Source organism: Macaca nemestrina, chromosome 2 (genome assembly GCF_043159975.1).
Source record: "Macaca nemestrina isolate mMacNem1 chromosome 2, mMacNem.hap1, whole genome shotgun sequence".
NCBI lineage: Eukaryota > Metazoa > Chordata > Mammalia > Primates > Cercopithecidae > Macaca > Macaca nemestrina.
The window spans coordinates 19025830-19053532 of record NC_092126.1 but is presented as its reverse complement, the minus strand read 5'-3'; the positions used below and the strand labels follow the sequence as shown (position 1 = coordinate 19053532).

The 27703-nt window shown below is 37.3% G+C and overlaps 1 protein-coding gene and 1 pseudogene across 5 annotated transcripts in view; both read left to right on the top strand.

The window, feature by feature from the left end:
- LOC105470974 (RNA binding motif single stranded interacting protein 3) overlaps nucleotides 1-27703 on the top strand; it is a 1471638-nt gene that overhangs the window by 506579 nt on the left and 937356 nt on the right. The window lies entirely within an intron of this gene.
- Nucleotides 14082-15924, top strand: LOC112424784 (mesoderm-specific transcript homolog protein pseudogene; annotated as a pseudogene).

Genomic DNA, 27703 nt, shown 5'->3' with positions numbered 1-27703 from the left:
ATAAACAGCGATCAGAAACAAGGCCATACTTTCAACACTTTTCTTGGAAATCTCTTCAGGTAAATATCCAAAGTTATTGTTACTCATTCTGCTTTCCATGTGTTGGTAGGACACAATTCAACTAAGCTTTCTGCCACTATATAACAAGGATCCACTTTCTTTCAGTTTCCAATGACATGCTCCTTCTTTTCTTCTGGACCCTTATCAGAGATACTTTTAAAGTTTTATTTCTACCGAAAGTTTGTTTACAAAGATTTAAATATCCTGTAAGAAAATACAGATTTTTCTACCATGTTCTTCACTATCATCTAAGTCTTCACTAGAAAAGTTGTCTACATTTTCACTAAAAGTCTAAGGAAATCTAAACTTTTCAGTCATTGTCCTCAAAATTATTTCAGTTTCTTCCTATTGCCCAATTCCAAAGCAAAGCCACTTCCGTGTTTTTATTTGTTTTTTTACAGAAGCACCTCACTACCAGTGCTATAGTTTGTATTTATTTACTACTGTTGCTGTAAAAATTGTGACGAACTTGGTGGCTTGAAACAACATAAATTTATTATCTTACCTTTCTAGAGGTCAGAAATCCTAAATTCAAAATGATGACAGGTCTGTATTCCTTTTGGAGGCTCTAAGGGAGAATTCATTTCCTTGCATTTTTCCATTTTCTAGAGGACACCTCCGTTTCTTGACATCATGATTGTTTAATCTAGCTTTAAAGTAGATAGCATAGCCTCTTCAAATCTCTTTCTCTGTGTGTGTGTGTGTGTGTTTGTCTTACCTCTGCTTTTGTCATATGTCCTCCTGTGACTCTGAAACCTCTGCCTCTCTCTTATCAGGACCCTTGTGATTATATAAGACACACTTACATAATCTAGGAGGATCTTCCCCTCTCATGATTTTTTGTGTAATCATATAAACAAAGTCCCCTTTTCAATTGAAGGTAATCCACTCACAAGGTAAGTCATAGATATCTTTGGGTGGGTGGGAACATTATTCTGTCTACCATAACTACCCTTCTCAGTAGCTTTCCTTCAATATCAAAATTCAGATCTATAAAAGGCAGAAAAACCAAATAGCACTTTTCCATAGGTATTAAAAATTGCATGTATATATTAAAATTATGATTCCAAAGAGGAAGAAAAATTACTGATAAAATTATTTTATCAGTAATTGATAAGTAGTGAAAAATAAAATGAGCCCCATATTATTTTCTTTTTTATTATTATTATACTTTAAGTTCTAGGGTACATGTGCAAAACGTGCAGGTTTGTTACATATGTATACGTGTGTCATGTTGGTGTGCTGCACCCATTAACTCGTCATTTACATTAGGTATATCTCCTAATGCTATCCCTACCCCCTACCCCCTCCCTACAATAGGACCTGGTGTGTGATGTTCCCCTTCCTGTGTCCAAGTGATCTCATTGTTCAGTTCCTGCCTATGAGTGAGAACATGTGGTATTTGGTTTTCTATTCTTGCAATAATTTGCTGAGAATGATGGTTTCCAGCTGCATCCATGTCCCTACAAAGGACACGAACTCATCCTTTTTTATGGCTGCATAGTATTCCATGGTGTATATGTGCCACATTTTCTTAATCCAGTTTGTCACTGATGGACATTTGGGTTGATTCCGAGTCTTCACTATTGCGAATAGTGCCACAATAAACATACGTGTGCATGTGTCTTTATTAGCAGCATGATTTATAATCCTTTGGGTATATAGCCAGTAATGGGATGGCTGGGTCGAATGGTATTTCTAGTTCTAGATCCTTGAGGAATTGCCACACTGTTTTCCACAATGGTGGAACTAGTTTACAGTTCCACCAACAGTGTAAAAGTGTTCCTATTTCTCCACATTCTCTCCAGCACCTGTTGTTTCCTGACTTTTTAATGATTACCATTCTAACTGGTGTGAGATGGACTCTCATTGTGGTTTTGATTTGCATTTCTCTGATGGCGAGTGATGATGAGCATTTTTTCATGTGTCTGTTGGCTGTATGAATGTCTTCTTTTGAGAAGTGTCTGTTCATATCCTTTGCTATTTTCTTAAATAAGTCTCTTTGAATTCATAACTACTTCTGAAATATTCATAGCCTAAATGGCTTTAACTATTATTACGTTTTCACTAGTAAGAAAGACCATTCTTCATAGAAGTCTGTCAACAATAAGGGAAGATCATCTTTGTATTAGTAGGAAAATGGAAATGTCCCATGCTCTGTCATTTCTCTGATACTTAAGTTGAAATAATCTGCCTTTAAAGATGTTAATGCCACTTTGGGAGGGTGAGGAGGGCAGATCATGAGGTCTGGAGTTCAAGACCAGCCTGACCAATATGGTGAAACCCCGTCTCTACTAAAAATACAAAAATTAGCTGGGCATGATGGTGTGTGCCTGTAGTCCCAGCTACTCATGAGGCTGAAGCAGGAGAATCACTTGAGCCTGGGAGGCGGAGCTTACAGTGAACCAAGATCGTGCCACTGCACTCCAGCCTGGGTGACACAGCGAGACTCCATCTCAAAAAAAACAAACTGTTAATGCAGGCAGGGTGAGACTGTGCTTTGTTTCTAATGCCCATAGCTCAAATTTCCAGTTTAGGAACAATGAATGAAGACTAAAACAAATCTTTTTAAGATCAAACCCAAACTCAAGATAGGAACAATTAGCATTATATCACAAATAATATTATTTAATATATGATATTATTAACATCATATAATATGTTATAATATGAATATAATATGAATGTGATGTTAACGATAACATATCACTTAAGATATGATGTTTTCCTGTATCTTGAGTTTGGGTTTGAGCACTCCTCACTTAGCTATTCTATTGTCGTTGTTATTGTTGATCTTAAAATTAGTCAGCTTCTTTATAACTCCAGCCACAGTATTTGGCATCCTGACCTTCATTGACATTGATTGCCCCAAGCTGATCATATTCTGCAGAGATGAAACATTTCCTTTTCTATATTATTTTGTCATTACTTCCTTGTGACTCCAGTTCTTGCTTTGTAAAATTGTATAAACACAGGATAGAAGCATATCTTCACTACCCTTGCCCTATGGTACATGGTAATATTAAAATAGTACTTCTCAGTGGCTTCTATTAGCAGAAATGACAATAGTAACTTTTTTCCATCTAATATAATCTAAATGCATGACTACATATCACACTGTACTTCTTTAAAGTCCTTGGATTCTGGTCCAGATAGTGCTCTTTATATAGGAAAAGATTATTTACTTTCACACTAGGACTGTTTCAGTCTGGTTCTACGGCACACACAGTAAAATCAAATGTGATGCTTCAGCACGGTGTTAGGATCTGTCCTTTTTCGCATTCTGCTAAGTATCCTGTTTGCTTTTTGAAAATTGGTTTTTCACAGTGAAGAACATCATCAAAGTAACTCCAAAATAATTCCAAACTATTTTCTCCATAGAACATTTGGTCAGTTTGCAGTCCAGCTGTTGACAGATGCAGGTTACATGGGGAAGGTTATCCTTCTGTAATATTTACTCTCTTAAGTTCACACTAGGCTCCTGTGACAGTGAAATACTACGAACTGACTTTTTATACTGAGGTTAAAAGAAAATCCAGAATGCTGCACTGGAAAGTTGATGTGATGTTTTATCAATACATTATTTCATTCTTTCTGGATTTAATTTTCATCTGCCATTAATCTGCCTCTTCACTCACTCTGGTGGAGTCCATCTGGAGTTCCCTTAGATCGTCTGTGTGTTGATTTTCCCCTCCCATCAAATCAAGGCAAGTTAGCATCATCAGAAACCTTCTCAATTGTCATGTTTCACCTTACTTCAGATTTTGAGATGCCTACAGAATTCAGAAGTCCTGAAACTAGTCATGCTTGCCTGAAAGACTTCTTACATGTAATCTTTAGTGTTATTATTATGTGTTGACTTATTTTTTAGCATGTGATGTGCATGGGGGTGTGTGGTGGTATATGTGTATAGACATGTATTTTAATGCACACTATGGTTGACCTTAAATAGGATTTAGGTTGCAAATGGAACATTTTATAGAAGGCAATATGACTTAGTGGTTAAATGTACAACTTTGGGGTCAGAACACATAGGTGTAAACGATGACTCTGCCATTTACTGATTTTCCTTTAGCCAGCTACCTTTGCTCTCCAAGACTCAATTTCTCCTTCCTTAAAATAGTGATTATGATAGAGTCTTCTCTGTAGGGTTTTTGATGGAGTTTAATGAGATCTTGCAAATAAAATCCTTAGCATGGTGCTTGCTGGGTATTAAATGCTCAGTAAATTTCATCTTTTATTCTTTATCTTGATAAAGATGTTGAGCAAACGTTCAGCAAAATTCCAACCAAAATAGAAATATGATTATATGACATAAAAGGGAATTGACATGTGTAACATTATGGATATAATTTAAGGTCATTGCCCTTAAGCAACCCAGAATATAGAAAGGATATAGTAAAATGAAGGATTATATCACAATTGACTAACTGTGATGGGTAAAGATGTGGCCAAGACAATATGAAAAAGTGAGGGTACCTTCCCTCTGTGTTGACAAGAAGAGAATAAAGAGAAGGCTTCTTGGAGGAAGCAAGGTCTAGTTTTTAGTCCTTAATGGTGGACAAGAAGTTCACAAAGTGAAGAGAAAATTATTCTATGTACAGACATAAGAAGAATAAGATAATCTAAAAAGTACAACCAAACCAAGCACAAACAGACAAAAAACTTAAAAGCCTAGATTATGTCACAGAAACTGAACTTGATTTCTGGCACAAATTTGTATGACATCAGAACCTGTTTGAAGAGTAAATAGCTCATTGGGCAGCTCTTATTTAGGCAATGCTATGAATATCTGGTTTAACTTCTGCCCTTGTACAAAATTTAATAAAATAATAGTGACTGTTACTTATTGAATACTCACTATAGGCCAAACACTGAAGTCGGGTGCTTTATAACCATTGTCCTCTTCAGATATATTTTATCTATTTTAAGGTAAGTACAGTAAGCATGCCACCACTGCACAAACCTGTGTAGCAACTATAAGGAATGTTAAACAGAGTTTGAATTCCCAACCCCCTTTATTCTGTCCAGGTTATTTTTATTAGGATTAGAATTTCATATCTAAAGAATCCACTTACTGCTGTTGCCACTTAGTTTTTTGATATGGCAATATTTAATAGCTTTGAGATTCAAAATAAAGTTATTACCAGTCTGTAACTTTCCTAAATGTCAACAACAAAACTTACAACTTGTTAATAGCTGATGGAGTTTGAAATTTTATGTACCTTATTTTCTAGCTGTCATTCCTTTCCCTTCAAGGAACAGCATAGATAGTTAACTTTCTTTAAGAGTTTCTTGACACAGGTGGCCTCCAAAGAAAGCCATAAAAGGCTGTCAACCTTCTATGTGGAGAACCCTAGAAAGTACTAGAGAAACAAGACAAAGTAGTGGCGGGTCCGTATTTCTCTCTTTTATAGAAGACGATTTTTAGGATTGTGTAAGAGCTTGTAACCTTGAAGTTAAGCTCTTTAGTGAGAGTATAGGCTCTGTAGGAAATGTAAGGAGCTCTGATGACCATGCCTAACCCCTGGTTAGAATTACTTCTTTTGAATGCTAACATGCCTGTCAGGCGTAGAGATGATTCTTAGATTCATTATCTGTAGAAAAGATAAGTGTGCTTCTTTGTGGGTATTGACCCCGTCTTGTGCACTTGCTTCCAGTGATCACAATGGACTTGCCAGTGCTAACTAACTGTGCCCTGTCTAAAAGGTTTAACTGTGATGAATTGAGCTAATAAATATTTAACTGAATGATGCAGCTACTGATTGAATTGTCTTGATGGGATATTCCTGCTTTTCCATATCTCTCCACTTCTTAGCATAACACACTGAACACCCCCAGAGACCCAGCACCTGTTACTTTTTGTTAGTTGATAGTTTTTCTTCTGAAGTCTGGATTTCTGTGTGTCTTATTGCAAAGAACATTGAGAGGGAGATCATCTAAAATAAATAGTAAATATCTAGCTACTCATGCCTTACCATGGAAGCCATTACCAAGTGACTATAGTACCCTTTTTTGCTGACCTACAAATCCTTCTCATCTCCTTGCTCCAGACAGCACTATCAATGAAAGAGAGTTAGCAGGTGAGATGAAACCTGTTGGTCCTATGCACCGTTGTCATATTTTCCACGCTTCAGGGAATCAAGTGTAATTGAGCAAGAAGACTTAAATTCATCTGATATTATGAGAAGAAAATGTTTATGTGTAGATATGTATATGTTTGGTCAGTGTGTATTAACATGCATTTGATGGAGAGAGAGAGGAATATTGGTTGATTATATATAGGAAATCAAAATAACCATATGTATATAGTTTTCATAATCTATAATACATTCAATTAGTACATTGTAGAAAGTAATGCATTTGCAATATCCTTCCATTACCAAGCTTTATTATAAATAACATGATAGGTCAATAGGGTGACTATAGTTAACATTAATCTATTGGACATTCGAAAATAGCGGCAAGAGGATAATCAAATGTTCCTAGCATAAAGAAAAGATAAATATTTAAGGTGATGGATAGTCTAACTCTCCCGATTTGATTATGCAGATGTATCAAATTATCACATGTATAGGGAAAATATATACAGATGTTACATATCAATTAAAATAGATAAATCAATTAAATGAAATCATACACTCACAAAACCCATTTTCTGTATCCTTACAAAAATTAGCCTGGCAGTAACTGCACAAGTTTATGGCCAGAAGCTAAATATTTTTGTGGGGTTTGAACATGGGAAATAGTTCACATTGATTTGAATGTCATGCCAAACATAGGCAATAATTTGTACTTTTCATCATCATATGAGAAACAAAACTGTGAGTTAAAAGGAAAGTCCTTATATCCCTATTATCCATAACTGAATAGAAGTTCTCCCTCCTTTGATTTTGTGTTTCACCCAGAGTAGTGTAGGAAGTTTCACCATTTCTTCATGTTATTTCAATTTGCCAAGTGTTTTTTTTTAAATGTGCTCTTACACAGTCTTAGATGAGTCGAGCATCTTATTTCTGGCACAGATTTCCTAAGTTTCCATTAGACTTATTTACCAGTTGCTCAGTTTTCAGGCAGGGGCACCTGAAGATTAAGTTAATTCAACCAAGGTCTACTAGATAAAAAATTAAAAAGACAATTTTGTTTCTTGTTCTTCAGAGGAAGATAGTTTTCTTGCTTTGGGAGCAGCCATATTATATTAATGTTGCTCTTTATAAAGGTTACAGCAGTTTCAACAACTCCTTTCTTCTGAAAATACTTTGTAAATAGAAATAAGAGTAATGAAATTAGTCATCCCTGTGATAGAGATTTTTCTTTGGGTCTTTCACTTTATCTTTCATTATTCAAACTTTATCACGCTTACATATGACATTAAACAAAATAAGATTTTCCTCTAACGTTGAATAGGCAGATGTGTGACTTTCAGTAACTTTTTGATAAGTGATTTGAAGAAAACAGATTGTCCTGGAAAAATGACATTTGCCAATACATTGGGAAATGTATTGGAAAGTGATTTTTCATCTGACCAGTGGTTATACTCTATTGATGGAAATTACAGCCATTTTGAAAAACATTTTCTGTCTGTTAACTTCCTTGGCATTTTTTTATTGTGTTTACTGTGATTCCATATACATTCTTAAATGGTAAAATTATTAAATTGGAAGTTTAGGACTGAGAGGCAATCATTAATATCTGTTTGTCAGACTTTGAAAAGATGTTATTTAGAAAGTTAGTCTGAATGTTAGCACACATTCAAAAGTGACTCCCTGGCCAAGTTAAATACTCACAAAAACAAATTTAAAGTCTCTTTTTACCCTATAATGTCTGGAAAGCTGACCATGTCATTGGTTTTAGAGAGAAAGAGAGGAAATTATATCTGAGAAACTGAACCACCTCTTGTACTTGCTTCTTGAAGGCTAGAGAATTTAGAAGAGGCACAGCTAGAGGCTGGGGGGAAGACAAGTTGGATAAAAGAAATGGAACCATAAGAATCTTAATATGTCTCTTATTGTAGAAACATATGGAGCCAATCACAGGCCTTGCCACAGGGGCTAAAAATTAGCATTTGTGTGAGACAAATGTAGTACGTCTCTTTTTATATTATTAACTATTTGTATGGGAATTTTCCCCTGCATTTCCAGTGTTTTTAATTGAATGCTAGGAAAAGGGTTAGCAATAGATGCTTTCTCCATGTTCATCTTTAATCAACACTTCGAAAGTGAAGTTAATGCTAGTAGCGGCACTAACAATATCCTGGCTGCTAAAATATCTGTTTACAGAGAATCACGTGAAACATTTAGGGAAAAAAAAAATGGCTTTAATTCTAAATAAAATCCATTGGAATTTTAGAACACTTCGGTGATAACTACAATTCTATGCATGTTTTCACATTGGAATTACATTTTACACAGGCATCTTAAAGTTAGTGTATAATGAAAAAAATCTCACCCCAAAACATTTCCTCTTTTAAAAAAATCATCTTTAATTTCAAGACCTCATGCTCTGAATGTCACTTTCACTGTAGCATGAGCTAAGCCATGGAAGATTTATATCTTTTGACTTACCTGACTCTGAGTCATACACCCAATGAGTGAATGATGGCATGAACAAGTCACTGACTATATTTTTTAAATGTTTCCCAGAAGGTAGAATTTCTATTAGTTAAATGTACATATGATGTTTCATTTATCCCTTTTAAAGTACACAAATAATGACACTGCAATACAAATTGTTTACATTTATGAAACAGGATTACTTTTTACCCGTTATTAATGCAATAGAGACAGTGCTATTAAGCAACTGCTTACATATCTTGACCCACTTACTACAATTTGCATCTGACCTCCAAATCCTTGGGCAGTTTTACCTGCTGTTGTCCATTGTTATTCTATCTCAGCTATCTATAATGAGATGCTAGTTATCTGCAAGCAGCTCAAAACTGCCTACAGAGTGAGGAAGTCCTCAGTGATCAGTAACTCTAGCAGACAATAGGATTTGCTCTTCCTTTTACATATCTTAGCCACGTTATCAAATAGTAAAATAGATGTGTATTGTCTAGTCCATAGACATATGAGAAAATAAAATTTGAAATATCAAAAGATAATTCAGAATAAAGAAAATAGGTCATATTTGAGATAGAGTACTTTCAGAAGTTATACTCATTTGTTACATAGGGCATAAAAATTGGTTAAAGAGAAGGAGGTAAATAACATTAATATAGTGGTAGATTATTAGAGTAATTGTTCTCAATGTGTCACACCTCCCTGTCTTCACATGCTTGTGTAGCTCACTCCCATGTTTACTCCAAACTTGGCCTTATGACTTGCTTTAGTCAATAAGACATTAACAGGTGTATTGTGACCAGCTCTCTTGTAGCATTGGCACCATGTGAAGAAGCTCAGGCTAAAATGCTGAAGACACATATCCCAACTGACCGCCACCACCAACCTCCAGACAAGAAGGTAGGGTCATTTTGTACCATCATGCCTCAGTTGAGCTGCCAGCTGAGGAAAGTCATATGAATGAACCAAGGCAAGACAAGCAGAAGAACCACCAGCTGAACCCAGCCCAAATTGCTGGTCATGTGCTAATTAATGCAACTAAAGCCATTAAGTTTTGGGACTATAGGTTACACAACAATAGATTACTGATAAGTAAACATGTATTTCAAATAAGTTTTCTTTCTTCCTTTTTTTTAAAATTTCATGTGACAAAAAGTGGAAGGATAGGTAGAACAAGCCTGATGCAGGGGACTGATGATGTCATCTAGGGGCTTTCTATCTTTAATATCTTAGTTTTCTATGTATGACATAGGGACTGCTCTACCTTTATCTGTGCCCAGGGAAGGATGAAGGGAAAATATATACTGCTTCTGTTCTATTCATTGTAAACACAGAACACTGTCAGACATCCTTACCAGACCTCTGCTGTGTTTTATTAGAAAGGAGTGTGTCGGCCGGGCGTGGTGCCTCACTCCTGTAATCCCAGCACTTTGGGAGGCCGAGGTGGGCAGATCACGAGGTCGGGACACCAAGACCATCCGGACTAACATGGTGAAACCCCGTCTCTACTAAAAATACAAAAAACAAACAAACAAACAAACAAAAAAAAAACGCTGGGCGTGGTGGCGGGCTGTAGTCTCAGCTACTCAGGAGGCTGAGGCAGGAGAATGGCATGAACCCGGGAGGTGGAGCTTGCAGTGAGCCGAAATCGTGCCACTGCACTCCAGCGTGGGCGACAGAGTGAGACTCCGTCTCAAAAAGAAAGGAGTGTGTGTCATCTGGCCACTTCTAGCTGCTAGGGTGGCTGGGTGGGGAAGTGAATATTGAGCTTTTTTAGCTGCTTTAGTAAGTGTATAGCTGCTACGTTATCCAGTCAACAGTGTCAGATAAGTTTCCTTTCTTCTTATATTGCTTTCATTTTCTCATTATTACTTGAAACCCTAAATAAAAGAAATGGGATACATCTGAAGTTATATCTATTCATTATTTAGGCAACATTCCTTTAAGCCTCAGTTTTCTGGTTTTTTCATAGTTATAACCTTGAGTCTTAAAGTGAGTGAGTTAATATTTATACTATATATAGTAGAATATCTAGCACCAGGAAAGCTGAATCCATATCTGTTTTATTTACTTCTACATGTCCAGCACTGTGTAGAGTGGTATAGGAGGAACTATAAAATGAATGAATGATGACAGAATGACTGCATGACTGTCTGACTTAATAGACAAGTGCAAGCTGCCTTTCTTTCAATTATATTTTATCATTTTTAGATATAGACCAGGCCAGGTGCAGTATAGATAAAAATTATATTTCTGAGTCTTCAGAGGTTAGCAAAATGCCTAGCACATAACGTATAGTCAACAAGTATTTGTTGATGATGATGTTGATGATAAATAAGGCTAGCAGCTTATGGTAATTGTACTGAATGATTTTATTTTTCTTCCAAAAAAAGTTAAATTTTAAAATAGAATGAATTGTATCCTCTGGTTGTTTGATTTATGTATATTTTAGAAGCAGAATCTTGAAAAACCTTGCTCAACTTTGAAATAGCAAGACAAATGTTCACCATGTGCTGCATGAAGCTTAAGGCGTTTAATATAACTGGACCCCTGTAGCACACTGATTTTCTTTCTTAAACAACATAAATTTGCTGAGCTAGACCTTAGAGAACTATGATTTGTTGACATGAATTCAACATGATCCCAACCTGCATAGTAAGAATGTTTTGATTTCTTTGCCAACTTTGATTCCTTTGCCAAGTTTTGTGGAACATGTTTTTGGTCTTGGCAATCTCCTGCATGTTAGCTATCCCATTCCTTCTAATTTCCAGAGAGGGACGTTAATTATTTTGCTTTGCACTCCTGGGAGTTAAACATATGAAATTACTAGACAATGCCAGTAAATTATTTTCCCTGAGAAATATTAAGTTGGGATGATATTGAGAATTTCTGAAAGTTGGAGACTTGGTATCCGTGGTTCACTCTCAGCTGGTGTTTGTCAGTTTATTATTTCACTCAATCACAATAAACATAAGTAAGTTGAACTGTTAAATTTGTCCATAAAGACATAAAAAATGTTTTTCCATTTTTATTCACAAGAAGTACCTTCTTGATGATAACTCTAGGTGAATGTGGAAATCTACATTGTTGGATTTAAGGAGAAAAAAATTGAAGCATTGAGAACATGAACTAGAGAAAATATTAAGATAAAAACAAAGGGTACTGATGCCATAGAGGCTAGCTGTTCATCTGGCAAATGAAGAAATTATGTGAGTTGTATAAATAAGGAGCTCTCCATTTTGCAACAAAACTTATTTCTTTTAACTTTTGAGTTTGGAGGTAAATGTGAAGATTTGTTAAATAGGTAAACACATGTCACAGGGGTTTGTTGTACATATTATTTCATCACCCAAGTATTAAGCTTAGTAACCAATAGTTTTTTTTTTTTTTTCTGCTCTTCTCCCTCTTTCCACTCTCCCCGCTCAAGTAGACCTTTGTGTCTGTTGTTTTGTGCTTTGTGTTCATAAGTTCTTACCATTTAGCTCCCACTTATAAGTGAGAACATGTGGTATTTGGTTTTCTGTTCTTGTGTTACTTTGCTAAGGATAACAGCCTCCAGGACTATCCTTGTTACCACAAAAGGCATTATCTCATTCTTATTTATGGCTGCATAGTGTTCCACCGTGTATATGTACCACATTTTCTTTAGTGGATCTGTCATTGGTTGCATTTAGGTTGATTCCATGTCTTTGCTATTGTGAATAGGGCTGTAATGAACATTCCTGGGAATGTGTCTTTATTGTAGAATGATTTCTATTCCTCTGGGTATATACCCAGTAATGGAATTGCTGGTTGAATGCTAGTTCTGCTTTTAGCCCTTTGAGGAATCACTATACTGCTTTCCACAATGATTGAACTAATTTATACTCCAACCAACAGTGTTTAAGTGTTCCCTTTTCTCCACAATTTCACCAGCATCTGTTATTTTCTTGACTTTTTAATAGTTTCCATTCTAACTGGTGTGAAATGGTATCACATTGTGGCTTTCATTTACATTTCTCTAATGATCAGTCATATTGAGCTTTATTTCATATGTTTGTTGGCTACATGTATGTCTTGTTTTGAGAAGTGTCTGTTCATGTCCTTTGCCTACTTTTTAATGGAGTTGTTTGTTTTTCTCTTGTGAATTTATTTTTTATAGATGCTGGATATTAGACCTTTGTCAGATGCATAGATTAGAAATATTTTCTCCCATTCTGCATGTTGTCTCTTTACTCTGTTGATAGTTCCTTTTGCAGTATAGAAGCTCTTAAGTTGAATCCGATCCTACTTGCCAATTTTTGCTTTTGTTGCAATTGCTTTTGGTATATTTGAAATGAAATCTTTGTTTGTTCTATGTCCAGGATAATATTGCCTAGGTTGTCTTCCAGGGTTTTTATAATTTGGAGTTTTACATTTAAATATTTAATCCATCTTTTATTTTATTTTATTTTTTGAGATAGAGTCTCGCTCTGCCACCCAGGCTGGAGTGCAGTAGCATTGTCTCAGCTCACTATACCTTCCACCTCCTAGGCTAAAACAATTCTCATACCTCAGCCTCCTGAGTAACTGGGATTACAGGCACCTGCTATCACGCCCACCTAATTTTTGTATTTTTCGTGGAGCCGGAGTTTCACCATGTTGGCCAGACTGGTCTTGAACTCCTGACCACAAGTGATCTGCCCTCCTTGGCCTCCCAAAGTGCTGGGATTACAGGCGTGAGCCACCGCACCCAGCCTTTAATTTGTCTTGAGTTGCTTTTTGTATATGGTTTAAGGAATGGCTCCAGCTTCAATCTTCTGCATATGGCTAGCCAGTTATCTCAGCACCATTTATTGAATTGGGAGTCTTTTTCCCGTTGCTTGTTTTTGTCAGCTTTGTTGAAGACAGGATGATCCTACATGTGCAGCCTTATTTCTGGGCTCTCTATTCTGTTCCATTGGTCTATGTGCCTGTTTGTGTACCAGTTCCACGCTCTTTTGGTTACTGTAGCCTTGTAATATAGTTTGACAGTGGATAGCTTGATGCCTCTGGCTTTGTTCCTTTTGATTAGGATTGCCTTGGCTATTCAGGCTTTTTTTGGTTTCATATGAATTTTAAAATAATGTTTTATAGTTCTGTGAAGAATGTCACTGGTAGTTTGATAGGAATAGCATTGAATCTGTAAATTGCTTTGGGCAGTATATCTATTTTAATGATATTGATTCTTATTATCCATGAGCATGGGATGTTTTTCCATTTGTTTGTGACTTCTCTGATTTCTTTGAGAAATCTTTTGTAGTTCTCATGGTAGAGATTTTTTTACTTCCTTGGTTAGCTATATTCCTAGGGGGGTGTCTGTGTGTGTGTGTGGCAATTGTGAATGATATTGCCTTTCTGATTTGGCTCTCAGTTTAGCTGTTGTTGGTGTATAGGAATGCTAGTGATTTTTGTGCATTGATTTTGTATCCTGTAACTTTGCTGAAGTTTTTTTTCAGCTGGAGGAGCTTTTGGGCTGAGACTATGGGGTTTTCTAGCAAGAAAATCATGTCATTTGTAAACAGATAGTTTGACTTCTTCTCTTTCTATTTGGATGCCCTTTATTTCTTTCTCTTGCCTGACTGCTATGGCTAGGACTTTCAATACTATGTTGAATAAAAGTGACGAGAGAGGGCATCCTTGTCTTGTTCTGGTTTTCAAGGAGAATGATGCTAGTTTTTGCCTATTCAGTGTACCATTGGCTGTAACCTTTATTGAACTCTTCACCCAAAGACAACACAATATACATTCTCCTCATCACCACATGGCGTGTACTGTAAAGTCAACCACATAATTGAACATAAAGCAATCCTCAACAAATGAAGAAGAACCAGAATCTTATCAAACACACTCTAGGACCACAGCAATAGAAGTCAAGACTATAAAAATTGCTCAAAACCAAACAATTAGATGGAAATTAGACATTATGCTCCTGAGTAACTTTTGGGTAAATAATGAAATTAAGGCAAAAATCAAGAAGTTCTTTGAAAATAATGAGAACAAAAATACACTATAAAATACAATATACTAGCATGCACAACTGGTTCCCCTAAACATGGAGTCCTATAGTCCAGGTCTTACTTGAATCAGGATGAGGGTATGGTGCGTCCGAGTGGCGCTGTTGACCGTATGCCTATTTGCTGCATACCTGCAGATCCCACCCCCTCAGGTCTCCCCAGCCCTTCACTCTTGGAAATATTCAGGCAAATTTTTCACTTATGAGGGACTGCATATATTCTACCAAGACTCTGTGGGTGTGGTTGGAAGTCTGGAGATAGTTGTGATTTTATACAGCTTTCTAATATCCAGCTATGATTGGTACAAGATTTAGGAAGGTCTGACTTTGAGGTTTCATCAAGTGCTTGCACTTGATTTCTTAGACTTTGGCTTCACTGACAAACCACAACCACATCACTATTCCATATTTGAGCGGGCTAGCATTATGGAAGCACTTTTATGTCATCTGGGGCTCCAGAAACACAGGACCAATCTTTTGTCTCATGACTATGGAGATACTGTTACTCAGGAGCTCCTCTAAAAGTACAACAGAATCAATCTGGTAGGCTTACCATACAGTATCCATCTCCATAGAGTATCCATCTGTGAAATGGAGTTACCTTTCCTGAGACTCACTGTCCCCTCCTTCTCCAAAAGCTACGTAAAGCTGGAGATGTGCTCTCACCCATCCTCACATGGCTGACGAACTTCTTTGTATTCTCTCGATGTCTCACCCCAGTCTTTGGGCCATGTACTTGGCCCTGTGAGAGTGAGCTGTGGGATGGGGTATGTGGGCAGTCCCATCCCACAGCTGCAGTAATGACGGGAACTTAGTCATTGACCGTCTCTTACGGTACATCATAAATCAGAGAAATAATTTAGAAGGTGCTGAGTGGGAGCTCTTGCCTCTGAAACTACCCCCATTGATTTTTTTTATCTATGAGCCATTGGATCCTGTAAATCCCATCCAGAGTTTTTGGAGCTGTACAGGAAAAAGCTGTCGTGGTCCATGATGTGGATTCTGGATGACCACATTAGCCATGATCCTTAGCTAGAAGATCCCATGGGCTTCCTGAATGCATACATGGGCTTCATCAATTCCTTTGAGCTGGAAAGAGTAGCTTCCATGTATTATCTCCCCTACTCTCTTATCCGTGGTTTATTCCATTTAAGAAGAAATGCCCAAAAGAGGCCCTGGCTATCAAACACTATTCTCTCACAAAGTCCACTTTACTCAAATTGGTCGACAGTATATAGGAAGAAGCCAGCAGGAGCTCTGGCTAAGGTTCACATAATAGTCTTCACGGAATAGTCCCATTACTTTGACATCTCATCAAATGTACAGACTTGCCTTTGTTTTTGTGTTATTAGGAAATTCTGATGAGCACTACTATTCACTGAAAGACGTTCTTTTGCATGAAAGACTTTTTAACACTTTGGACGTTTCTGAAGTATTTAGTAGTGCTAATTTCTGGCCCAGCCCCAGTAGGAACTTTACAGTAAGAATGATGAGCAGGGGGACTCCTTCCCTCTCCTTGAATGGCTTTATGGGCACATGCTTTTTAAAAGTTCTTTAAGCAACACAGAGCTGGGTCTTATTTGTCATACCTTTGGCTTTAGTTTCATCAGCTGTTTTTAATTATAAACATTTTGTTAAAATAGATATTGGTTTGAATAATGTAGTACTCTAAGTATGATTTAAGACTATGATTTACCAAATGTCCCTGTCTGACAGCTTTAAAGAGAGTAGTGGTTGTCCCAGCACGGAGTTTGAGATCTGAGAACGGACAGACTGCCTCCTCAAGTGGGTCCCTGACCCCGAATGACCTAACTGGTAGACAACTCCCAGTAGGGGCCAAATGACATACAGCCAGGTGTCCCTCTGAAATGAAGCTTCCAGAAGAAAAATCAGACAGCAACATTTGCTGTTCTGCAATACTTGCTGTTCTGCAACCTCTGCTTGTGACACCCAGGCAAACAGTATCTGGAGTAGACCTCTATCAAACTCCAACAGACCTGCAGCTGAGGGTCCTAACTATTAGAAGGAAAACTAACAAATAGAAAGAACATCCACACCGAAACCCCATCTGTACGTCACCAACATCAAAGACCAAAGGTAGATAAAACCACAAAGATGGGGAGAAACCAGAGCAGAAAAGCTGAAAATCAGAGCGCCTCTTCTCTAAAGGATCACAGTTCCTCACCAGCAATGGAACAAAGCTGGATGGAGAATGACTTTGACAAGTTGAGAGAAGAAGGCTTCAGAAGATCGGTAGTAAAAAACTTCTCTGAGCTAAAGGAGGATGTTCCAACCCATGGCAAAGAAGTTAAAAACCTTGAAAAAAGATTAGACGAATGGCTGACTAGAATAAACAGTGTAGAGAAGTCCTTAAATAACCTGATGGAGCTGAAAACCAGGCCACGAGAACTATGTGATATATGCGCAAGCTTCAGTAGCTGATTTGATTGTGGAAAAAGGATATCAGTGATTGAAGATCAAATGAATGAAATGAAGTGAGAAGTTTAGAGAAAAAAGAGTAAAAAGAAATGAACAAAGCCTCCAAGAAATATGGAAGTATGTGAAAAGACAAAATATATGTCTGATGGGAGTACCTGAAAGTGACGGGGAGAATGGAACCAAGTTGGAAAACACTCTTCAGGATATCATCCAGTAGAATTTCCCCAACCTAGCGAGGCAGGCCAACATTCAAATTCAGGAAATACAGAGAACTCCACAAAGATACTCCTCAAGAAGAGCAACTCCAAGACACATAATTGTCAGATTCACCAAAGCTGAAATGAAGGAAAAAAATGTTAAGGGCAGCCAGAGAGAAAGGTCAGGTTACCCACAAAGGGAAGCCCATCAGACTAACAGTGGATCTCTCAGCAGAAACTCTACAAGCCAGAAGAGAGTGGGGGCCAATATTCAACATTCTTAAAGGAAAGAATTTTTAACCCAGAATTTCATATCCAGCCGAACTAAGCTTCATAAGTGAAGGAGAAATAGAATCCTTTACAGACAAGCAAATGCTGAGAGATTTTCTCACCAACAGGCCTGCCTTACAAGAGCTCCTGAAGGAAGCAATAAATATGGAAAGGAAAAACTGGTACCAGCCACTGCAAAAACATGCCAAATTGTAAAGACCATCAATGCTAGGAAGAAACTGCATAAACTAACGAGCGAAATAATCAACTAAGATCATAATGACAGGATCAAATTCACACATAACAATATTAACCTTAAATGTAAATGGGCTAAATGCTCCAATTAAAAGATACAGACTGGCAAATTGGATAAAGAGTCAAGACCTATCAGTGTGCTGTATTTAGGAGACCCATCTCGTGTGCAGAGACACACATAGACTCAAAATAAAGGGATGGAGGAAGATCTACCAAGCAAATAGAAAACAAAAAAAGCAGGAGTTGCAATCCTAGTCTGTGATAAAACAGAGTTTAAACCAACAAAGATCAAAAGAGATGAAGAAAGCCATTACATAATGGTAAAGGGATCAATTCAACAAGAAAAGGTAAATATCCTAAATATATACGCACCCAATACAGGAGCACCCAGATTCATAAAGCAAGTCCTTGGAGACCTACAAAGAGACTTAGACTCCCATACAATAATAATGGGAGACTTTAACACCCCCCTGTCAACATTAGACAGATCACCAAGACAGAAAGTTAATAAGGATATCCAGGAATTGAACTCACCTCCACACCAAACAGACCTAACAGACATCTACAGAACTCTCCACCCCAAATCAACTGAATATACATTCTTCTCAGCATCACATCACACTTATTCCAAAATGGACCACATAGTTGGGAGTAAAGCACTCCTCAGCAAATGTAAAAGAACAGAAATTATAACAAACACACAGTGCAATCAAACTAGAACTCAGGATTAAGAAACTCAAAACCGTTCAACTACATGGAAACTGAACAACCTGCTCCTGAATGACTACTGGATACATAATGAAATGAAGGTAGAAATAAAGATGTCCTTTGAAACCAATGAGAACAAAGACACAGCATACCAGAATCTCTGGGACACATTTAAAGCAGTGTGTAGAGAGAAATTTATAGTGCTAAATGCCCACAAGAGAAAGCAGAAAAGATCTAAAATTGACACCCTAACATCACAAATAAAAGAATTAGAGAAGCAGCAGCGAACACATTCAAAAGCTAGCAGAAGGCAACAAATGACCAAGATCAGAGCAGAACTGAAGGAGACAGAGACCCAAAAAATCTTTAAAAAAATCAATGAATCCAGGAGCTGGTTTTTTGAAAACATCAACAAAATTGATAGACTGCTAGCAAGATTAATAAAGAAGAAAAGAGAGAAGAATCAAATAGATGCAATAAAAAATGATAAAAGGGATATCACCACAGATCCTACAGAAATACAAACTACCATCAGATAATACTTTAAACACCTCTATGCAAATAAACTAGAAACTCTAGAAAGAATGGATAAATTCCTGGACACATGCACCCTCCTAAGACTAAACCAGGAAGAAGTTGAGTCCCTGAATAGGCCAATAACAGACTCTGAAATTGAGGCAATAATTAATAGCCTACCAACCAAAAAAAGTCCAGGACCAGACAGATTCACAGCCGAATTCTACCAGAGGTACAAAGAGGAGCTGGTACCATTTCTTCTGAAACTACTCCAATCAATAGAAAAAGAAGGAATCCTCCCTAACTCATTTTATGAGGCCAGCATCATCCTGATACCAAAGCCTGGCAGAGACACAACAAAAAAAAGAGAATTTTAGACCAATATCCCTGATGAACATCGATGCAAAAATCCTCAATAAAATACTGGCAAATCTAATCCAGGAGCACATCAAAAAGCTTATCCACCATGATCAAGTGGGCTTCATCCCTGGGATGCAAGGCTGGTTCAACATGCACAAATCAATAAACGTAATCCAGCATATAAACAGAACCAAAGACAAAAACCACAAGATTATCTCAATAGATGCAGAAAAGACCTTTGACAAAATTCAACAGCACTTCCAGCTAAAAACTCTCAATAAACTAGGTATTGATGGGACATATCTCAACATACTAAGAGCTGTTTGTGACAAACCCACAGCCAATATCACACTGAATGGACAAAAACTGGAAGCATTCCCTTTGAAAACTGGCACAAGACAGGGATGCCCTCTCTCACCACTACTATTCAACATAGTGTTGGAAGTTCTAGCCAGGGCAATCAGGCAAGAGAAAGAAATAAAGGGTATTCAATTAGGAAAAGAAGAAGTCAAATTGTCCCTTTTGCAGATGACATGATTGTATATTTAGAAAAATTCATCGCCTCAGCCCAAAATCTCCTTAAGCTGATAAGCAACTTCAGCAAAGTCTCAGGATACAAAATTAATGTGCAAAAATCACAAGCATTCTTATACACCAGTAACAGAGAAACAGAGAGCCAAATCAGGAATGAATTTCCATTCGCAATTGCTTCAAAGAGAATAAAACACCTAGGAATCCAACTTACAAGGGATGTGAAGGACCTCTTCAAGGAGAACTACAAACCACTGCTCAACAAAATAAAAGAGGACACTAACAAATGGAAGAACATTCCATGCTCAGGGATAGGAAGAATCAATATCGTGAAAATGGCCACATTGCCCAAGGTAATTTATAGGTTCAAGGCTATCCTCATCAAGCTACCAATGACTTTCTTCACAGAATTGGAAAAAAATACTTTAAATTTCATATGGAACCAAAAAAGAGCCCACATTGCCAAGACAATCCTAAGCCAAAAGAACAAAGCTGGAGACATCACACTACCTGACTTCAAACTATACTACAAGGCTACAGTAACCAAAACAGCATGGTACTGGTACCAAAACAGAGATATAGACCAATGGAACAGAACAGAGTCCCCGGAAATAATGCCATACATCTACAACCATCTGATCTTTGAGAAACCTGACAAAAACAAGAAATGGGGAAAGGATTCCCTATTTAATAAATGGTGCTGGGAAAACTGGTTACCCATATGTCGAAAGCTGAAACTGGATCCCTTTCTTATATCTTATACAAAAATTAATTTAAGATGGATTAAAGACTTAAATGTTGACGTAAAACATTTAAAAACCCTAGAAGAAATCCTAGGCAATACCACTCAGGTCATAGGCATGGGCAAGGACCTCATGTTTAAGACACCAAAAGCAATGGCAACAAAAGCCAAAATTGACAAATGGGATCTAATTAAACAAAAGAGCTTCTGCACAGCAAAATAAACTACCATCAGAGTGAAAGGCAACCTACAGAATGGGAGAAAATTTTTGCAATCTATCCATCTGACAGAGGGCTAATATCCAGAATCTACGAAGAACTTAAGCAAATTTACAAGAAAAAAATCAAAAAACCCCATCAAAAAATGTGCAAAGGATATGAACAGACATTTCTCAAAAGAAGACATTTATGTAGCCAACAGACACATGAAAAAATGCTCATCATCACTGGCCAGAGAAATGCAATCAAAACCAAAATGAGATACCATCTCATACCAGTAAGAATGGCGATCATTAAAAAGTCAGGAAACAACAGGTGCTTGAGAGGATATGGAGAAATAGCAACACTTTTACACTGTTGGTGGGATTGTTAACTAGTTCAACCATTGTGGAAGACAGTGTGGGGATTCCTCAAGAATCTAGAACTAGAAATACCATTCAACCCAGCCAACCCATTACTGGGCATATACCCAAAGGATTATAAATCATGCTGCTATAAAGACACATGCACATGTATGTTTATGGCAGCACTATTCACAATAGCAAAGACTTGGAACCAACCCAGATGTCCATCAATCATAGACTAGATTAAGAAAATGTGTCACATATACACCATGGAACACTATGCAGCCATAAAAAAGCATGAGTTCATGTCCTTTGTAGGGACATAGATGAAGCTGGAATCCATCATTCTCAGCAAACTATCACAAGGACAGAAAACATGTTCTCAGCACAAGTTCTTACTCATAGGGTGGAATTGAACAATGAGAACACTTGGACACAGGGTGGGGAACATCATATACTGGGACCTGTCATGGGGTGGGGGGAGGGAGGAGGGATAGCATTAGGAGATGTACCTAATGTAAATAATGTAAACAGGTGCAGCACACCAACATGGCATATACACATGTAACAAACCTGCACCTTGTGCACATGTACCTTAGAACTTAAAGTGTAATTAAGGCCGGGGGCGGTGGCTCAAGCCTGTAATCCCAGCACTTTGGGAGGCCGAGGCGGGCGGATCACAAGGTCAGGAGATCGAGACCACAGTGAAACCCCGTCTCTACTAAAAATACAAAAAAAAAAAATTAGCCGGGCGCGGTGGCGGGCGCCTGTAGTCCCAGCTACTCAGGAGGCTGAGGCAGGAGAATGGCGGGAACCCGGGAGGCGGAGCTTGCAGTGAGCCGAGATCGCGCCACTGCACTCCAGCCTGGGCAACAGCGTGAGACTCTGTCTCAAAAAAAAAAATAAATAAATAAAAAATAAAGTGTAATTAAAAAAGGACATTGGAAGCTAAAATTGAATTTGCATTTTGAATGCATCTTATAAAAAAAAAAACTATGATTTACCTACATAGTATACATATTTTACAAGAATACTAAACCAGCATACCCTTACTCTGCCAGTGAACCTAATTAAACATGTTTCATTTCTGAATAAATTGAAGTAGATCCTATTTACTGAATATACTGAAATCACATGACATTAAGGACCAGTACCATCTGTGCCAGAGATTTACCATTATTGCCAGGAAGATCAATTTTAACAGCAGATTATAGTCTGAGACTCCACAGACCTCAGTGCTTAGAGGCATGTCTCTCCTGAGCTCCTGTAGAGGAGAAGGGATAGTTTTGTAGTCCAAGCCACTATATGCAATGTACATTGATTCCTTTATGATGACTGCTTAATTCCCCATTGCCTGTCCCAGAGAAGCTTTCTCATGTAGCTTGGTAATTCCTGTACTTTATAGACAGGAAATTTCCAGAAACTTTAAGAACAAATTCTGAGAGGCCTATGAGCAAATGGTGCTGAATACTTTTTTTTTTTTTTTTAAAGCCACATTTCATTGTGTTAGTCAAAGCAGGATTATTAAGTGATTATTTAAAATTCAGTTTTTAAATTAGCAACTTCAAGTACGACAACTTTTAAACTGGAATAAGTATTTATTTTCTGTTAATGAAAATGAATTGTGACAAAAATATTACAACATACTAGAGTCTGTAGGACACAGCTAAGGCAGTGTTAAAAGGGAAATTCATAGCACTAAATACCCATATCAAACTGCTAGAAAGATCTCACATTAACAACCTAACTTCACAACTGAAACAATTAGAGAAGCAGAAACAAACCATCCCCAAAGCTAGCAGAAAACGAGAAATAAAAATAAAAATCAGGCCAGGCACCATGGCTCATACCTGTAGTTCCGGTACTTTGGGGGACTGAAGCAGTGGGATCACCTGAGGTCAGGAGTTCAAGACAAGCTTGGCCAACATGATGAAACCCAATCTCTACTAAAAATACAAAAATTAGCCAGGTGTGGTAGCAAGCACCTGTAATCCCAGCTATTCAGTAGGCTGAGGCAGGAGAATTGCTTCAACCTGGGAGACGGAGGTTGCAGTGAGCCAAGATTGTGTCATTGTACTCCAGCCTGGGTGACAAGAGCGAGACTTTGTCTCAAGTAATAATAATAATACTTTTAAAGGCCACTAGCTATACTAATAAAGAAAATAAAAGAAAAGCTCCAAATAAACACAATTAGAAGTGATGAAGGGAATGTTACTACTGACCCCACTGAAATAAAAAACAAGCATTAGAAACTACTACAAACACCTCGACGCACACAAATTAGAAAACCTAGAAGAGATGGATAAATTCCGAGACACATACACCCTCCCAAGATTTAGCCAGAAGGAAATTGACTCCCTAAATAGACCAAAAATGAGCACTGAAATTGAATCAGTAATAAATAGTCTAGCAACCAAAAAAACAAAAGACCCATGACCTGATGAATTCACAGCTGAATTCTGCCATATGTACAAAGGAAAACTGGTATAATTCCTACAGAAACTATTCCCCCAAAATTGAGGAGGGACTCCTTCCAAGCTCATCCTATAAGGCTAGCATCATCCTGATACCGAAATCTGGCAGAGACACAACAAAAAATGAAAACTATAGGCCAATACCTTTAAATAACATCGATACAAAAATCCTCAACAAAATATTTGCGAACTGAATCCAGCAACACATCAAAAAGCTAATGCACCATGATCAAATAGGCTTCATCCCCAGGATGCAAGGTTGGTTCAGCATATGCAAATCAGTAAGTGTGATTCATCACATATACAGAACTAAAGAAAAAAACCACATGATTATCTGAATAGATACGGAAAAGACTTTCAATAAAATTCACACTCCTTCATGTTAAAAACTTCCAATTAAGTAGGTATTGAAGGAACATACCTCAAAATAATGAGAGGCATCTGTTTATTGAGTTCATACTACGTGCGAGGTGTAGTTCTAGGTGTATGGATACAGCAGTGAATAACATTAAAACAAGGCAAAATAAAACAAAAATGATCCTACTCTCAGGGAGAGTTTAAGGAACTTGCCTGAAGTCACAAATCTCCTAAATGACAGAGCTGGAACTGAAATCTAGACTGTGTGACTCTGTAGCCCATGCTCTTCACTGTGGTGCCTTTCTTTTAAAAAATTAATTTAATTTTAGATGAATTTTGGGCTTACAGAAAAACTGAGTGGAAATTACAGACAATTCTGAATCCATTCACTGCTCAATCATCTTTCTTGACTTTTGATGCAGAAAGCAATGGAAAATGCATAAAACACTAGTATACCTAAAGAAAATCCCCTCTCTTTTCTCTGTACTTGCATTATAATGAAGTAAATGAAAATTTCCATCATCCTAAGTTATTCATTCATTCTTTCCACACGTACTTACAGAACCTCTCCCATGTGTCAGGCTACTCTAAAAGAATGATGAATAAACTGACATGAACCCTGACCTTGTAGAGTTTATGGTAGAGTATTAACCTTGGCGGAGACAGTATCAGAAATGAATATCTAATTACAAAAGACAGAAACATTAAAAGACAATGTGGCAAACAGTTTTAAAATCCAAGTTCTTTGTGAGGCAGTAATATTTCAGTGACACCTGGAGGATGAGAAAAAGTTAACATTGCAAAGAAAAGAGGAAAGGTCATTTCAGGGAGGTGATCACCATATACAGAGTTACTGAGGAGGTTAAGAATTTGAAGGTTTCAAAGTATAAAGAGCTCAGTTGGTAAAGGAAATGAAAAATGACGGGACTGAGAGATAGGAAAAAAGCCAGGAGAATTTGTTGTCACAAAAATCAAGAGAAATATGATCATGTAAGGTCAAGTAAGTTTAAGATTTTTTAAAAGGTCCATTGGAGGATGTTTGTGACCTTTCATTTTTTGATATCAGCATTAACACAAGGGCTGTTTTAAGTGGTTTTCTAAAAAATTTCAAGTGCATGTTTTCTTATCGAGAACACTGTTCTCAGGGTTCTGAGTAAGAAGTGTCTAGTTAATGGCAGATGGGAAAGTCATCAAAGGTGTGTGTAGATAATATTTACAAGAAGTTGAATATGCAAGGAAGATAGAACAGTCAGTAGAAATGAAGGTGCATTCAGGGCGTTCTTCTTTCCTTTGCTTGAGATCAATTATAGAAAATTAAAATGCTGTTTTCAGAAATCTAGCAGAGAGGGAGAGGCTGAAAATGCAAGTAGGAAGAGATAACTGAGGTGGTAGAAATGTTAGTATCTGGATACCCATACAGGCAGTGGCCTCTGCTAGAAGAAGCTTCACTTACTCCAAGGTTGTTAGAAAGAAAAAGAAAAGATGAGTAAAGATTTAGGTCATTTGTATATTTGATGACAATATCAATTATGTCTTTTAGGAAGCATGAAGTACATATTTAATATGGTATGAGAAAGGGTAGGAGATCGGGAGAAAGAAAGGTCAAGTCCTTGAAGTCAGTACAGGATGGTTGTGGAGAGTGGGAAAGTGTACTTAGAGAATGGTAAGTATGCCAGCCAGTGTTGGGTAACCATTTGAACTAACGACGAGGAATTTATAGTGAGATCAGCAAATTAGAATCGAGTTTCATTGGGCCTAGAACTGAAATGGGAGTAGTTTACATACAGTTTCTCTCTCAAATATCTTGATATTATATCCAGGGCTGGTCCAGTGTTTCTACAGTTATTAAGAGCCCAGACCCACCTATTTTGGCACTCTACTTTCTCCATCATTTGACTTCCATTTCAAGGCCAAGATGGTGTTCTGTTCCAATCAGCAAGAAGGGGAAAGTGACAAATAGAGTGCATCTATCCCTCTTTTAAATTTGTTGTCAGCGAGTGAGATGATTGAATTAATCACTTTGGAAACTGAACAGGTTGAGGTGTTGAAGAGTCTAGGATCAGCTGGGCATAGTGGCTCATGCCTGTAATCCCAGCACTTTGGGAAGTCAAGGTGGGTGGATCACGAGGTCAGGAGTTCGAGACCAGCCTAGCCAATGTGCTGAAACCCCGTCTCTACTAAAAATACAAAAATTAACCGGATGTGGTGGCGTGTGCCTATAGTCCTAGCTACTCGGGAGGCTGAGGCAGAAGAATCGCTTGAACCCAGGAGGCAGAGGTTGCAGTGAGCCGATATCATGCTACTGCACTCCAGCCTGGGTGACAGAGTAAGACTCTGTCTCAAAAAAAAAAAAAAAAAAAAAAAAAAAAAATTCTAGGACCTTACTATAGGAATGGGGTGACAGGAAAAAAAAAGTCACCAGAGATGAGGAAGTCGAGGATGGAAAATCCAAATTATTAGACAGGGTTATTCCCATGGAATATGATATCCAGATTGATAGCCAAATTTAGGTAATAGAGGGACTTGTGTTGTTCTTCATAACTTTTTTCTTAATTTCTATTTCAATAGCTTTTGAGGTACAAGTGTTTTTCCTTATATGGATGAATTATATAGAGGTGAATTCTGAGATTTTTAGTGCACCTGTAATTTGAGTAGTGTACATTATACCTAATGTGTAGGTATTTTTTATTCCTAACCCACTTTTCCCTCCTCCCACTTTGAGTCTCTAAAATCTATTATATAACTCTGTATGCTTTTGCATACTCATAGCTTAGCTCCCACTTATAAGTGAGAACACACAGTTTTTGGTTTTTCCACTCTTGTGTTACTTCACTTAGAATGATGGCCTCCACCTCCATCCAAGTTGCTGCAAAAGGCATTATTGTGTTCCTTTTAATAGCTGAATAGTATTCCATGGTGTATATATGTCACATTTTCTTTATCCACTCATTAGTCAATGAGCACTTAAGTTGGTTCCACATCTTTGCAACTGTGAATTGTGATGCTATAAAAATATGTGTGCAAGAGTCTTTCTCATATAACGACTTCTTTTTTGGGGAGGATGATACCTAGTAGTAAGATTGCTGGATCCAACAGTAGATCTACTTTAAGATCTTTAAGGAATCCCCATACTGTTTTCCATTAGGTTGTACTAATTTGTATTTCCACCAGCAGTGTATAAACTTTGCTTTTCATCATATCTGTGCCAACATCTATTGTTTTTTGACTTTTCAATAATAGCTATTCTGGGTGGTACGCATCTCACTGTGGTTTTAATTTGCATTTTCCTGATGACTAGTGTTGTTGAGCATTTTTTTCATATTTTTTGTTGGCCATTTGTACATCTTCTTTTTGAGAAGGGTCCATTCATGTCATTTGCCTACTTTTTAATGAAATTATTTGATTTTTTCTTGCTGATTTGAGTTCCTTGTATATTCTGTATATTATATATGTATTCTATATATTATATTCTGTATATTCCTTTGTCAAATGTGTAGTTTACAAATATTTTCTTTCATTCTGTGGGTTGTCTGTTTACTCTCCTGATTATTTATTTTGCAGTGCAGAAGTTTTTTAGTTTAATTAGGTCCTATTTATTTATTTTTATTTTTCTTGTGTTTGTTTTGGGGGTCTTAGTCATAAATTCTTGCCTAGGCTTATT